Source organism: Hyperolius riggenbachi, chromosome 1 (assembly GCF_040937935.1).
Source record: "Hyperolius riggenbachi isolate aHypRig1 chromosome 1, aHypRig1.pri, whole genome shotgun sequence".
Taxonomy (NCBI): Eukaryota; Metazoa; Chordata; class Amphibia; order Anura; family Hyperoliidae; genus Hyperolius; species Hyperolius riggenbachi.
In genome coordinates, this window is record NC_090646.1 from 226,815,689 (window position 1) to 226,830,302 (window position 14,614).

Consider the following 14,614-nt stretch of genomic DNA (forward strand, 5'->3'; position numbering starts at 1 on the left):
TTTCAAAACCTATTAACCAAAGAGAAAAGAGGACAAAAAAAAAAACCCTCATAGATTTGATAACATGCCAATAGCAGCTTTTTAAAACTAAATATTTGCTGATCGTTTTGTGTAAACGTGTGTCACAATTCCTCATGTCACTATACAGCTATTGATCAGGACATTTGTGTAATGTATAAATAATAGCATCTTTGACAGTGCTATCAGATGTGCCAGTAAGTACCTCGTTGAGTGAATGATTGCCTCTCCCACCTGCACTGTCTAAGAAGACCTATAAATGGATTTGATTGTTCGTTTAACTGAGCAATAATTAACAGTCTCTGTTATGATAGCAAGGATGTTCCAGGCTTTCCGTTTGCTGAAATTCCATATGTTATTGATTATGCCAAAAACTGCTTAGCAACTGTCACTTTTAAGACCTTTTAGGCCTTTCATCACAAGCATCAAATTGATTGGATTTTATTATGTAGTAAGTACATGAAATTGACTGTACAGTCGTTATCATATCTCATATCTGTATGCACAGTGTTTTAAAATTGTCTATATAATTTATTTGCATAGAAAAAAAATCATTGAAAATCAGTACTACGGAGCACAGGACAATTGTAACATTGTTTTATTTTGTTTTTTGAGTATAATAACTTATTTTAATAAATAAATGTGCACATGTCAAAGCCGGGAAAATTTTATTTAAACCAGACTTCCAGAAAAAAAGGACAAAATACAAGATCCTTGCCCCACCCTCAAACTAAAAGAATGTTAGAGGGTAATAAAGGAAAAATGGAGTAATACTACAAGTGTATTGGTTTCTGTTGGATAGATCTTTTTTACAAATGTGATTTTTACATTTGTGTGACATGGTTTTAACTGGGTGATTCCTGATATCTGGCCTTCTTGGCAACAGGGCCAGCAATTTGTTCTAATAAATGGAGCTCCCTGCACCAAATATACACAGGAGCCAAGGATCAGAAGAAGCCTACAGTTGCTGGCCAGTGGCCTGCATTGACTTGACTGTGCAATCTCGGATTTGATTTTCCCAGTGCAGATCTTTTGGGCATGGAGATCTTTGCCTTGGCTCCATCATCAGAGTTCTGAAGGTGAGTATTTTCATAGAAACTTATTGTTAGCTAGATTGTGATTGTTGGGTTGGGTACTGGGGAGATATTGCAGAGCACATACTATTAAAAGGATCACACCAATTATCGTGAAGCCCGACGATTATGATTTGCGGATAATCGAAACGTGGTAATTGAAAAATGCATCAAAATTTATATGTAAATCACAGTGCACTAACGATCGGAAAAAAAACGGTGATCCACTTTTTTCAGCAGATCGTGGCTAGTGTAAAATGGCCCTTAGTGGAGGGGCTATGCTAATTTTAAGAAAAGGGGAAAGTATATAACACCAGAGTGGTTTATGCAAGTGAAGACTTTTTATAACATAATTATGATTCTAATGGCTAGTTCACATAGACGAAACCAAAGAGTGAGTTCAGCGGCTGTCAACTACTCCCATGGAAGTGTTGGGTATTTGTGAACAGCTTGATATTACCCATACACCTGAGGAGGTGGCAACCACCTGCCAGATGTTAAGCCTCATACACCTACTCAATTAATGCCACCCATGGGCCAGGTTAGGACAATGTTTTCAGGAATGACAATTATATAAACTCTCTGTTCAGCTACAGCCAAGAAGCATGTATAGAGAGGAGTGGAGGGATGAAATGGTGGCACATGAGCGCATGGCATACGGCAGCACAGAAGATAATGGCCTCGATTCATCAAGACTTATCGAATTGGTTAACGACAGCTCTGTAAAATACTGAATTCGTTAAGTTGATTTCAGGATTCATCAAATTTATCTACAGCTGTTAGCGAGCATTCGGTAATAATTCGGTAATCATTCGTTAGTGATGCGTTAAAATGGAAGAAAGAGCAATTCATGAAAATGAAAGTGGGCTTGGTTTAGCGTTACATTTAGGATTAGTTAGCTCCTTCACTGCTCTGTCGTTATTCCTGTCAGATCATTGCTGACAGAGAAGATGGAGCCATTTGAAGTGGTTCGGTATCAGCTGAGAGTGAATCAAAGGCGCAGAAGGGCAAGAATAAGGTCTAGAACCATATCAATTTGCAAGAGAATAGATTTATTTGCTATAACAGGACATCTGCATTTCTCTTGAATCATCTTGTAAGAGAACACAGGCAGTGCCAGGGTTAACTAATTTTCTAGCTGCACTATATTTTTTTTTTTAGAAAAGGCTCCTATCAAGCCGCAGCTGGCGAAATTGTGGGATTGTCCCAAGCCACTTCCAGAATCCTGGTCCAGGTGTTAAGCCCTATTCAGAATGTTGCTACGTAGTGTTCAAAGGACTGCCTTTTACCCACAATTCCATGGGAATCTTATGGCCTTGTGTTAAATTACCACTGTAAAATGGAAATATCGACACGTTACCGAATGGTTACCGAATTGTTATCGATATTTTATCGAATTCACACCGAATGCGGAAAAACCTTGATGAATACAACTAGAAATCGATAAACTCGAATTCGGTAATTTAACAAACTCGAAAAAGTTATCTCAAAGACAATGATGAATCAAGGCCAATGTGCTCATTTGCCTCTTTCCCTTTGGTGAGTCTCAGTTTCAGGAACATAATGCCCACTTAGGGCCCTTTTCCACTAGCAATCGCTAGCGTTCGCGCTAAACGCTAGCGATTGCTGAATCGCAAGTGCAGGAAACTTCCCGGCGATTGCGTTCACGATTTTGCTATGCAATGCACTGCATAGCAAAATCACGGCAAAGATCGCTCCACAGTGCGATCGCGTTTGAGTCAAAAACGAATCGCGGTAGTGGAAATTACCTACCGCGATTCCTATGTTAAAAAGCAAACCATAGCGATTTCAAAATCACTAGCGGTTTGCGATTTTGCGATTCAGCATCGCAAACGCCGCTAGTGGAAAAGGGCCCTTAATGTTTATCTATCAAGCTATCTTGATATAGTGAATGGATTCACCACTTTCATATATACTGCTCAGTAATGTCCATAAAAAACATATAGTTGCAAGGTCCTCTTCATCCATCACAGTGCCATACCATTGTTAGACTGTCTAGTGTATTAGACAGTTAGACAGTTTATTACTATAAACATAGAGACATGCACCCTGTATGTATTTAGAGAGTTTAGCCTATCTAATTTCCCCTCATCTGTGACTAAATACAACTGTAATTTTATCTCTCAGCTGTGTCCGCTGGCTGCCTCAGCAGACCAGCTAATTTGTAAATACAGGATATTCACCTTATGTCTGCTTCCATGAAAGCAGGAAGTAGACACACTGCAGATTTATTGCAGGATTTGTATCAGCTGTGACAACTAAATGTTTTTCTTTAAAGGTTATAATGCTGCTGCTTATCTTTTAGAGCAGTGAGGAAGTTCTGAGTTCAGGTCCGCTTTCATGTTAGGTGGTAAACATTTGCAGCCTTAACCTGCAGCAGTAATAACATGTTCCCTATAGCACAGTTAGAGTACACAATAATATCCAAATTGTGTGTGATTTTTACCTGCGTCTAGTTTGGAAGATATTTTGGTTTGTTTTAGATGTCTTGGTTATTAATAAACAATGGTGTGTGATGCAAAAGTGTTTTCAGTACTCAGTGTTCTCATTTCCTATCAAGAAGTTAGAACGGGCAGTACTGGCCCCCTCTGAGGGATTCATTTTCCCTGCAACGTTCAAACTTGGCTTTACCAGATCTCAGGGTTTAACTCTCAATGCACCATGTTCCAATTGTATCCCATCTGTGCAAAATGAATTAAGCAATGATCCACAATATATCTCCACCAAATACTGTGAAGTACAACATTTTTCTGAATCTGTCTACCATCCTTGCCCTATATATACTATCTTCTCCATACTGATCCAATTTTAATATAGATTTTGTCAAAGTAAAGACAGATTACACCATTGTGAAAACATAAGGTTTGCCATGTTATTAACAAAATAATTCTCTATTTTTAGCCAACCTCACCAATACTTAACTTGTTCTTTCACTTCATTGCTGTCTAATCCCTACAGCAGGGATTCCTAATCTTTCTACCATTACAAACCCCCAATGGTTTGCCCAGTATGTTCCTGTAATCTGTTCAACAGACCAACAAAACCATTATCATTATCATCACTACTTACTAGTATGACTTCAATAGATGTCAAAGAGCTTAGTGTTATGGATAGATTGGAACAGAACAACTGAAAGAAAAACATAAGGTTTTGATCATATGTATCAATATAAAAATGGAAGATTACAAATTCAGAGTGAGATTACAAATAGTGAGTCTTTTTGTTCTGTCAATATGCATTCAAAACATAGAATGGAGGTAACGTCACTAACAATGTACTGTGCATGTTGTGGGACACGTCCAGTTTCTTATGTTTTAGTTTCAGGTTCATTTGATTTCAGGGGCGTTTCTAGGGTCCTTGAAGATCGGGGGCACCTGTGGGCAATAGGTACATGCGGAGCACGCAGCGCGCCGCAGCAAAAATGGGCATGGCCATGGTGTGAGTGGGCGTGGCCGTGGGTGGGGCCAAATGTACATGAACTTAGCAGCGGTGTAAGCTGCAGATAACGGGCCTGCCCATCGAAATATTGGATGGAGCCCCCTGTCCTTTATTTAGATAATTTACAATCAGTATAGGCATAGATCAAAGATGTATATGCACATACAATTTTGATTGGTCAATCACTGACCAATTTTACCACCCCCGTGCAGTAAGTGGGCTAACAGACAATGAATTTGATGAACAAAACTAAAATTGGCTAATCAAAATTGTATGTGTGTACCAGGCTGTGAAGATAAACAATTTCATCCATCCTACTCCTGAAAAATGTATTCAATTGTTTAGAACCTCCCAGTTTTATTTTCTGTTTTAAAAAGCTAAAAAAGTAGGTTTAATGCTATTGTCTCATATGATGAGGATTCAGCTTTTCCCATAGTCTCGCAGTTAGCAATCATGTGACCCCCAACAAAACAAATTCAGCAATCATGAGGCCCCTATTAAGACAAATTCAGCAATCATGAGGCCCCCAGCATGACAAATTCAGCAATCGTGAGGCCCCTATCAAGACAAATTCAGCAATAGTGAGGCCTCTATCAAGACAAATTCAGCAATCGTGAGGCCCCCGACATGACAAATTCAGCAATCGTGAGGCCCCCAACATGACAAATTCAGCAATCGTGAGGCCCCTGACATGACAAATTCAGCAATCGTGAGGCCCCCGACATGACAAATTCAGCAATCATGAGGCCCCCAACAAATCATGAGGCCCCCAACAAGACAAATTCAGCAACCATGAGGCCCCCAACAAGACAAATTCAGCAATCTTGAGGCCCCCAACAAATCATGAGGCTCCCAACAAGACAAATTCAGCAGTCATGAGGCACATAAATAGAGAGCATTTCACATAAATAGGCAGAATGCCCCCTTAATATGGTAGACACCTCTCACCTGGCTTCTGAATTCTCCTCTACTGGCTGCTGTGCCTGGCAATACTGTTTTTGGCTGGATTGGGGATGATGTGTGGGCTGAAAGGCCTGGCAGTGATGCTGTGGCCTGGCTGGCAGTGATGCTGTGGCCGGGTTGTCTGGCGGTGATGCTGTGGCCGATGCTGTGGCTGGGTTGGCAGTGATGCTGTGGCTGGGTTGGCTGGCGGTGATGCGGTGGCCGGGCTGGCTGGCGGTGATGCTGGGCTGTGCTTGGCTGGTTGAAGTAAATGCTGGCCTGACTGGTGGTGATGCTGTGGCCTTTTTGACAGTGATTCTGGGCTGGTTAGCTGGTGTTGATGCTGGGCTGGCTGGCCTGGATAGTTTAGGTAGTGACAGGTGCCCCCTAGTTAAGGTAGCGCCAGGAGTCCCCCAGTTTAGGTAGTGACAGGGGCCCCCCAGGTTAGGTAATGAGTGACAGGGACCCCCCGGTTAGCTAGTGAGTGACAGGCACCCCCAGGTTAGGTAGTGAGTGACAGGCGCCCCCCAGGTTAGGTAGTGAGTGACAGGGACCACCAGGTTAGATAGTGAGTGACAGGGACCACCAGGTTAGATAGTGAGTGACAGGGACCACCAGGTTAGATAGTGAGTGACAGGGACCACCAGGTTAGATAGTGAGTGACAGGCGCCCCCCTGGTCAGGTAGTGAGTGACAGGGACCACCAGGTTAGATAGTGAGTGACAGGGACCACCAGGTTAGGTAGTGAGTGACAGGCACCCCCAGGTTAGGTAGTGAGTGACAGGCACCCCCCAGGTTAGGTAGTGAGTGACAGGGACCACCAGGTTAGGTAGTGAGTGACAGGGACCACCAGGTTAGATAGTGAGTGACAGGGACCACCAGGTTAGATAGTGAGTGACAGGGACCACCAGGTTAGATAGTGAGTGACAGGTGCCCCCCAGGTTAGGTAGTGAGTGACAGGGACCACCAGGTTAGATAGTGAGTGACAGGGACCACCAGGTTAGGTAGTGAGTGACAGGTACCACCAGGTTAGATAGTGAGTGACAGGGACCACCAGGTTAGGTAGTGAGTGACAGGGACCACCAGGTTAGGTAGTGAGTGAGAGGGACCACCAGGTTAAGTAGTGAGTGACAGGGACCACCAGGTTAGGTAGTGAGTGACAGGGACCACCAGGTTAGGTAGTAAGTGACAGGGACCACCAGGTTAGGTAATGAGTGACAGGGACCCCCAGTTAGGTAGTGAGTGACAGGGACCCCCAGGTTAGGTAGTGAGTGACAGGGACCACCAGGTTAGGTAGTGAGTGACAGGGACCACCAGGTTAGGTAGTGAGTGACAGGGACCCCCATTTAGGTAGTGAGTGACAGGGACCCCCGTTAGGTAGTGAGTGACAGGTGCCTCCAGTAAGGTAGTGAGTGACAGGGACTCCCGTTAGATAGTGAGTGACAGGGACCCCCGTTAGGTAGTGAGTGACAGGGACCCCCGTTAGGTAGTGAGTGACAGGCACCCCCAGTTAGGTAGTGAGTGACAGGGACCCCCGTTAGGTAGTGAGTGAAAGGTGCCCCAGTTAGGTAGTGAGTGACAGGGACCCCCGTTAGGTAGTCAGTGACAGGCGCCTCCAGTTAGGTAGTGAGTGACCGGGACCCTCGTTAGATAGTGAGTGACAGGGACCACAGTTAGATAGTGAGTGACAGGCCCCCCCGTTAGATAGTGAGTGACAGGGACCCCCATTAGGTAGTGAGTGACAGGGACCCCCGTTAGATAGGGAGTGACAGGTACACCCGTTAGGTAGTGAGTGACAGGGACACCCATTAGATAGTGAGTGACAGGGACCCCCATTAGATAGTGAGTGACAGGGACGCCGTTAGGTAGTGAAAGACAGGGACCCCCGTTAGGTAGTGAGTAACAGATGCCCCCCTCACCTCGCAAGCCAGCAGCGTCAGACCTCGATCAGCAGGCGACCCGACCAGATAGAGCGTGCGCCAGGCGCACCACGCTGTATATGCGGAAGCGGTGTCCGCTAGGTCCAAGCGCCCGGTCTATCTGGTCGCCCGCTGATCGAGGTCTGAGGCTTTGGCCGAGGGGACAGCCGGGGGCAGTGACGGTCGTTATCACGCAATGCTAAATGCTGATCGAGTGCCTGTACCCACGTTGCGAGAGCAGAAATGACAACTTGTCACTCAAAGTATTGCCAGTTGTCAGAAAAATCATTAGGAAAACTGTGTTGTGGGTGCAGGCCTTAAAGGTCCATGCCCACGGGAAGATTTTTGACAATTTTTTTTTGCAATGAGCGATCATTTTTTACAACATCCTGCAACATTGTTTAACAAAAATGAATAAAACAATTATTAAAGATGTCCGATTACCCATGACAAATGTTTTGCATGAATGCCTCGATGGGTTATATTGCAGACGATTATTAAGATTTTCAATAAAGTCAAGATTTTGAAAGATGGGTCAGAGAACAATCGTTCATTGACGCACATTTTCCAATCCCTCTTTCCATGGGTACTTTGCTTTAGGTTTAGCAAAAACAAAGCAAATTGTTTCCATCCTTTATTAAGCGGTACAGCGCGGCGGTACCTTGTACCTATGCCCCTGTGCACTTCACTTCAGCACCAGGGGTCCGCTACAGTTACCAAAATAAAACAGTAGTTATGAAAAAAAGTGATAGCATTAAAAATATAATCATAAATAGTTACCTTAGGGACTCAGCTTTTTTAATATGTATGTCATAAGGGTATATCACTATTATTTTTACAAATTAAGGTTTATAATTATTGATATAGTGTAAAGAAACACAAACAGAAAAAAACTTTATTACCAAGTAAAATATTGTCACCATACATTGTACTAGGGACACAATTTAAACATTGTAATCAACAGAACATATGGGTAAATAAAACGTGTGGGTTTTATCTATTGTAGCATATTTTATTTTAAAGCTATAAAGGCTGAAAAATGAGAAATAATAATATTTTTTTTTTTCATTTTCTCTTGCTACTTCCTTTAAATTCATATAAATAAAATGTGCTGTAATATGTACGAACAGAGGCGCCAAGCAGAGTAAAATAATGTTCTAAAAATGATAAAAAGAGGGCAGTCGAGGTGGACTTACCTCCCTCTGGTAGTGGACATATACTCAAATGCAGAGTAAAAAATATACAATTTATTCACAGCTCCATAAAATCGCAACGCGTTTTGCGGTCAACAGTCCCGCTTCATCAGGCAGTACAGGAGCATATAAAACTGGTTCAGGTCCATAAAGTGTGTGAGCGCCTCTGTGATAAATAAAATAATTCTTAGCAAAAAGTACCACCCAAAGCCTAATTTTTGGTGAAAAAAAAACCAATATGCAAAAATAACAACCATATGCAATTCTCTTTTTCACCTGACTTTTCTCCCAGGAGATAATTTTTCATCTTTGATTTAGAATAACTTTTTAGCACTTTGCAATGGAAAGAGTACCAAAAAGTAGGTGAAAAAGTAATATCAAATTATTTTAAATATTTTTTTTGCTTTCTGGTGGTTTAAAAGACATTTTATTGACAAGTTTGAAAATTCCACCTAGGAGAAAACTCAGGTGAAAAAGTTAATTGCATATGGGCCAATGTGTAGATCATTTCAGTGTGATAAGTAGCAATAAAGTTATTGGTGCATGAATGTGAGGAGCATGATGTGTGAAAATTGCTCTGGTTTTTAAGGGGAAAAAACCTGTGGTGGGGAATTGGTTAATATAAAGTATTGTACTTGTTTTTCTTTAGAAGTGTTTAAGTGTTTAAAGCTAAGTACTCACCAAGCGATGCAGGGAAATTAATCCAGTGACGTTTCCCTGAGGACCAGCGCTCTGGCGATCCATTTACCTTCATCTTCCGGCCGGTGGGTATGTGCGATGTTACACGAGGGGCGCTACGAGACGTCAAGGGATTGTGGTACTTTGGGCGGGAGTCGCCAGGGATCTTAAAAGACAACTGAAATGAGAAGGATACAGATGCTGCCATATTTATTTCCTTTTAAGCAATACCATTTGCCTGGATGTCCAGCTGATCCTCTGCCTCTAATACTTTCAGCCATAGACCCTGAACAAGCATGCAGCAGAACAAGCATGCAGCAGATCAGGCGTTTCTGACATTATTGTCAGGTCTGACAAGATTAGCTGCATGCTTTTTTCTGGTGTGATTCAGATACTGCTGCAGCCAGGAAGAATTGTGTGGTGGGTATGGACCTTAAGTGCACCCTAGTGGATACACTCATGCAGCTGTCCAGATAGTAAAGTGCTGCCTAGTCTGTTGCAAATAAAGTATGGTCCAGTGTTAGTCGAAATGCAGAAATGCAGAAATGCAGACATCAAACTAACAAGCATTGATTCCAGTAATCAACGTTGGAATCAACGCTTGTTGGTTTGATGTCTGCATTCCTAGTCTGTTGGTAATGTAAAATGAGTTAGCATACATATGTATACATTTTCTTGAATCCATTTATGATTTAAGTCACTTGGGCCACATGCAAATCACTTTTCACCTGAGTTTTCTTCTGGGTGATATTTTTAAATTTGTTAATAAAATGCATTTAAAGCCATTAGAAAGCAAGAAAATGCTCAAAATAATTTTGATAATATTTTTTCATTTACTTTTTGGTACTTTTTTAGTTGAAAAGTGCTGGAAAGTTATTTTAAATCAAAGATGAAAAATTATCTCCTAGGAGAAAACTTGGGTGAAAAATGTAATTGCATATGGGCCTTGATGTTTAAGACTGGTCACATGTAACTCAATGGGCCATATTCAATTCACTTTTTCTCCTGAGTTTTCTCCCAAGTGATATTTTCAAACTTGCCAATAAAAAGCTTTTTAAAGAGGAGCTGTCAGCCATACTATGCCAGGAAAAAAAAAAAACATATATAAGAAGATAAATACTTGCTCTACTTACATGAAAGATGTATTGCACTGTCCACAATTTGATTTCAGTAAATTTTATAAAATAAATAAACCTTGCAGCATCCCCACTCGTCTCACAGCATTACAGTGCTAACAGCGCAGCGCATTACGGGAAAAATAAATGCAGCTCCATCGCCTGGAACCATGTTGAGGTGAGTCTGTGTGCACTGCATATATTCTTCCTCACTAAGCTCTATAATGCTGCAGGACGAGCGCCAAGTGGGGATGCTACATGGTTGAGGGTAAATGCAGGGGAAATCCTTATGGAAATGGTAGCAGGGCCAGGAGGATCCCATTAATGCGGAGGTGCCCACTGAAGTGGCAGGGATGCGTGTCGATGCAGCTGGAGTGCGGGGAGGGGGTGGACGGTGGAAGACATGGAGGCGGCTAATGAGAAAGGAATAGAAAAGAATAGGCATGAGAGTGACACAAGGTGCAGCCAATCAGGCTGAACTAGCTGTGTCTGTGGAGAAGGAAAGAAAAGTAAAGGAGAACTCCCCCTGCCCCAGCATGCACTGCAACTTCTCTTTTGCGGCTGATTACTGCATACGAGTAAGAGCTGGGGACATGAGGATTAATATCTGCAATAAAAAAAGTAAGATTGATTTTGAAGTTAGGCATAGCCTTTTTAGCATCCAATTCCTTTTTATCTGTTCAACAGATAGAAATAGAGAATTGATTTTGGTTTTCATGCCTGACAGTTACTCTTTAAATCACTTTTAAATTACCAGCAAGCAAAAAAAAAAAATACTTGAATTAAATTTTATTTCCTTTTCTTGCCACTTAGGGCCCTTTTCCACTAGCAATCACAATCACAAATCACAAACGCCAGTGATTGCGATTGCGATTTTTCATTAATTCTGTTATGCGATTGCGATTTGCGATTTTCATTTGCATTGCATTATCATTTTAAAAATTGCTCCAGCAAGCGATTGCGATTTGCGATTAGCGATTTCCAAATCGAATCACAGTAGTGGAAAATACTTCTCATGATTTCTATGATAAAGTAACAACCCTAGCGATTTAAAAATCACTAGCGATTTGCGATTTTGCGATTCAGCAATCACAATCGCTCTAGTGGAAAAGGGCCCTTATGGAGCTTTCGTTTAGTGGTCTCTGATTGCTGCTGCAATGTATTTTTTTTTTTTTTTTATTAGTTTACAATAGCATTTTTTTTTTAATAAAAAAGCCTATTATTTCTTATTTTCCCCCCTCTCCTAAATTGACCCTAGACTTCCATAGGTACACTGCACTATACATACATAGGCGTATGCCTATGATAGGAATTAGATTGCGAGCCCCTCCGTGGGACAGTTAATTGACAAGGCAATATACTGTGCAGTGCTGCGTCAGATGGCAGCTCTACATAGATAGATTTCTCCCCCCATGTAACAATCTCAGCTTGCCAACCGAGCTGGCAGGCTGATCATGGAGCTCCGCATTGTTTGCTTGCGAGCTCCCGTCTAATCTTGCGAGGAGCGAGATGACACCATATGACATGACGGAGGAACAAGGGAGCCACTCTGCGGCCGCCATAGTGCATTAGGTGCTTGCAGAGTGGTTAAAAGGCAACAAAAGGTATGTGGAAATCTATCAATACTATTTTAAGTATTTTCTTGCTTGCTGGTGGGTTAAAACACATTTTATTGACAACGTTGGAAATATCACCTAGGTGAAAACTCAGGAGAAAAAGTTAATTGCATATGGGCCAATAATGACCTATATAGCAAATTGACTTTTCCTTAAACATTCTTCTGACCTTTGCTGACCCGGTGACCTTTTAAGGCTGTCAGAATACTCTTGCTATTGTTTTAAAACAGCCTTGGTTTTCTGTTACTGATTACCTACTTTATGCCTGTTTCCCTGAATGCTGCACAAGTGTATATTCTTTATACTTTTACATGTTACTGTCATATTCTGCTTAATCGTCTCTATTATTCCTTGACATTTGCTAAGTGTATGAGTGGAATAATGTAAATCCTCTGCACTGTGTATTATCTTCCCTTTCCCTTATGCGGTGCAATTAATTCTCTTGTATGAAGCAGAAAGGGTCATACATTTGTATGAAGACAGGACAAATGAATAGTGCAGACTTGGCATACATGTCTGTCATCTGACCTTCGCTTATTATTCATGCCTTGGAGACAACTTTGTTTTCCTCATAATGGATAGTACAGCCTGGAACAGAGGATACCTTTCATAAATTTCCTTACAGCATCGAGACAATTAGTATTTGTTATAGTATGATATTGATATTTATTGTTCAGTAAAATAAATGAGCAGTTGCTCAGATGAAATGGTGACTTAGGGGTCAGTTTATAAATTGATTTGTATTTACTGCTCTATGAGGCTAATGTACCTCTCCTTGCATTTATTATGATGTGTGTCCAATCACAATAAACAAAAATGTCCTGCTCAAGCCAGTACTCAATACAGTAAGGAGTCTTTGGGCAAGGCTCCCTAACGCTCCTGGTTACCCCTGGAGTGTGCCCTAAGCGGCTCCACCTCTAAAAGCGCTAGGAGAAAAGCACAATGTAAATGTTATTTGTCTTGTCTTGTCTTGTTACTGGATAGCGATGCTAATGCTAAATGATGAAATTCAGCCAGTGATAGTGCTTATTACTACTATATATATATATATATGGAATAAACCACCTCCATATTGATAAATAACGTGGTAAGTCAATTGCAAATGAATCAACACTATAAGGCAGTGGTCCTCAAACTACAGCCTGCGGGTCAAGTGTGGCCTGCCGAGGGTTTTTTCACTGCCCCCCCAACACAAAAAGTATAACTTATAGATGTGATCCACTGCACCTTTAAATGTGGGCGACCCGCATATAGAAAAGCAGTGCTGGCACCACCCACCTACACACTATAGAAGCCAGTGAGCAGTAATTCGCTGTCTTCCAATCCAATTCTGCATCAGTTGACACTGCTGTCCAACTGGACGGCAGGTTATCACCTGGGTATGCTTCACTGTCTGGTGCACAAAGACATTCTTCGGGCGCCGCATGACTGAATGGCTGCTGCTGGGAGTTCTCCTCCAGGCATGATTGGGGGGAGTCAATACCTAGATTCAATATATTGCCTTTCAACATAATTTTATGTATGTTCCGGCTCCCTAGCCGTCTGAAGTATGTTAATCCGCCCCTTGACGAAAAAAGTTTAGGGGTCCCCTGCCATAAGGCATGCTGTGTTAGCTGTTTTATAATTAGTGGTGAAAGGAACATGGCTAAACTCATGAATCCTCCCCCACAGAAACAAAACTTGATCTGTGCCCACCTCCCTGAGCCTCACCACCAGTGGTGGAACTATAAATTATGGGAGTCCCCTAGCTACACTTGAATGGGACCCACCAATGTTCACATCATTTCTCCTGCCTAACACTGGTGACCTCTCATCCTGGGGGCCCAACTTTCAAGGCTTATAAAACAAGTGGACAGCGTAATTCTCACATCCATAACAAGTGTAGCAACAAAAACCAAAGTAGCTCACCCTGCGCAAAAGCAACGGCAAGAATACATGTATGCACAAAAACACCTGATCTGAAGGAGCATGGATCCCTTTATTAGAGGGAGTTAAGTAGTAGTTGGGACCTCCTTACTTTCTGAGCCTCCCTGTGGTTACAGGGCTGCTCCCCTGTAGTTATGCCCCTGCTTACCACCTTGTTATGTTGGTCCCCATTATTCCATGGTCATATAGAAAGTATGGCTAACATACTTCCTACAGCATGTGCAGTCATCAGGACATGATTCTGTCTGTTTGGAGGCAGCTCTAACCTTTCTTTGTCATACTGGTCATGGTCAAGTCTATCATGTGTGTAATTACTTAAGGAAAACATGAAGTGTAATTTAAAAGGTGACATTACTAGTTTCCTTTAAAATGCATACTTCTTTAAGGTCAGTGATCTAGGGACAACTTTAAGCGTAACTGAGGTTATAGCTCTTTATTTTCATCTTGGACAGATTAAAGGGACCCTGAGCAGTAGCTAGAACCTTACTTTGGGCCTCCTCCAGCTCACCGTAGGCCACGAGGTCCCCCGGCGTCCTCCTGGCTCCAGTCCGTGTCCCTCCCGATACTGGCAACACCCAAGCCGGGTGTCGGGCGACACTTCCTGGATCTTCACTCTTTATGTCATAAAGAAGACCTTTGTTGAGTTTAAAGTGCTGATTTTTGCCTTAGTTGTAGA

The 14,614-nt window shown here is 42.1% G+C and overlaps 1 long non-coding RNA gene across 1 annotated transcript; it reads left to right on the forward strand.

The window, feature by feature from the left end:
• The first annotated feature begins 202 nt into the window (after positions 1-202).
• LOC137547215 (uncharacterized) lies at positions 203-12,541 on the forward strand. Its single transcript, XR_011026522.1, has 3 exons — positions 203-469; positions 905-1,097; positions 12,468-12,541. It is a non-coding gene; the product is annotated as an uncharacterized lncRNA (long non-coding RNA).
• Positions 12,542-14,614: the final 2,073 nt, after the last annotated feature.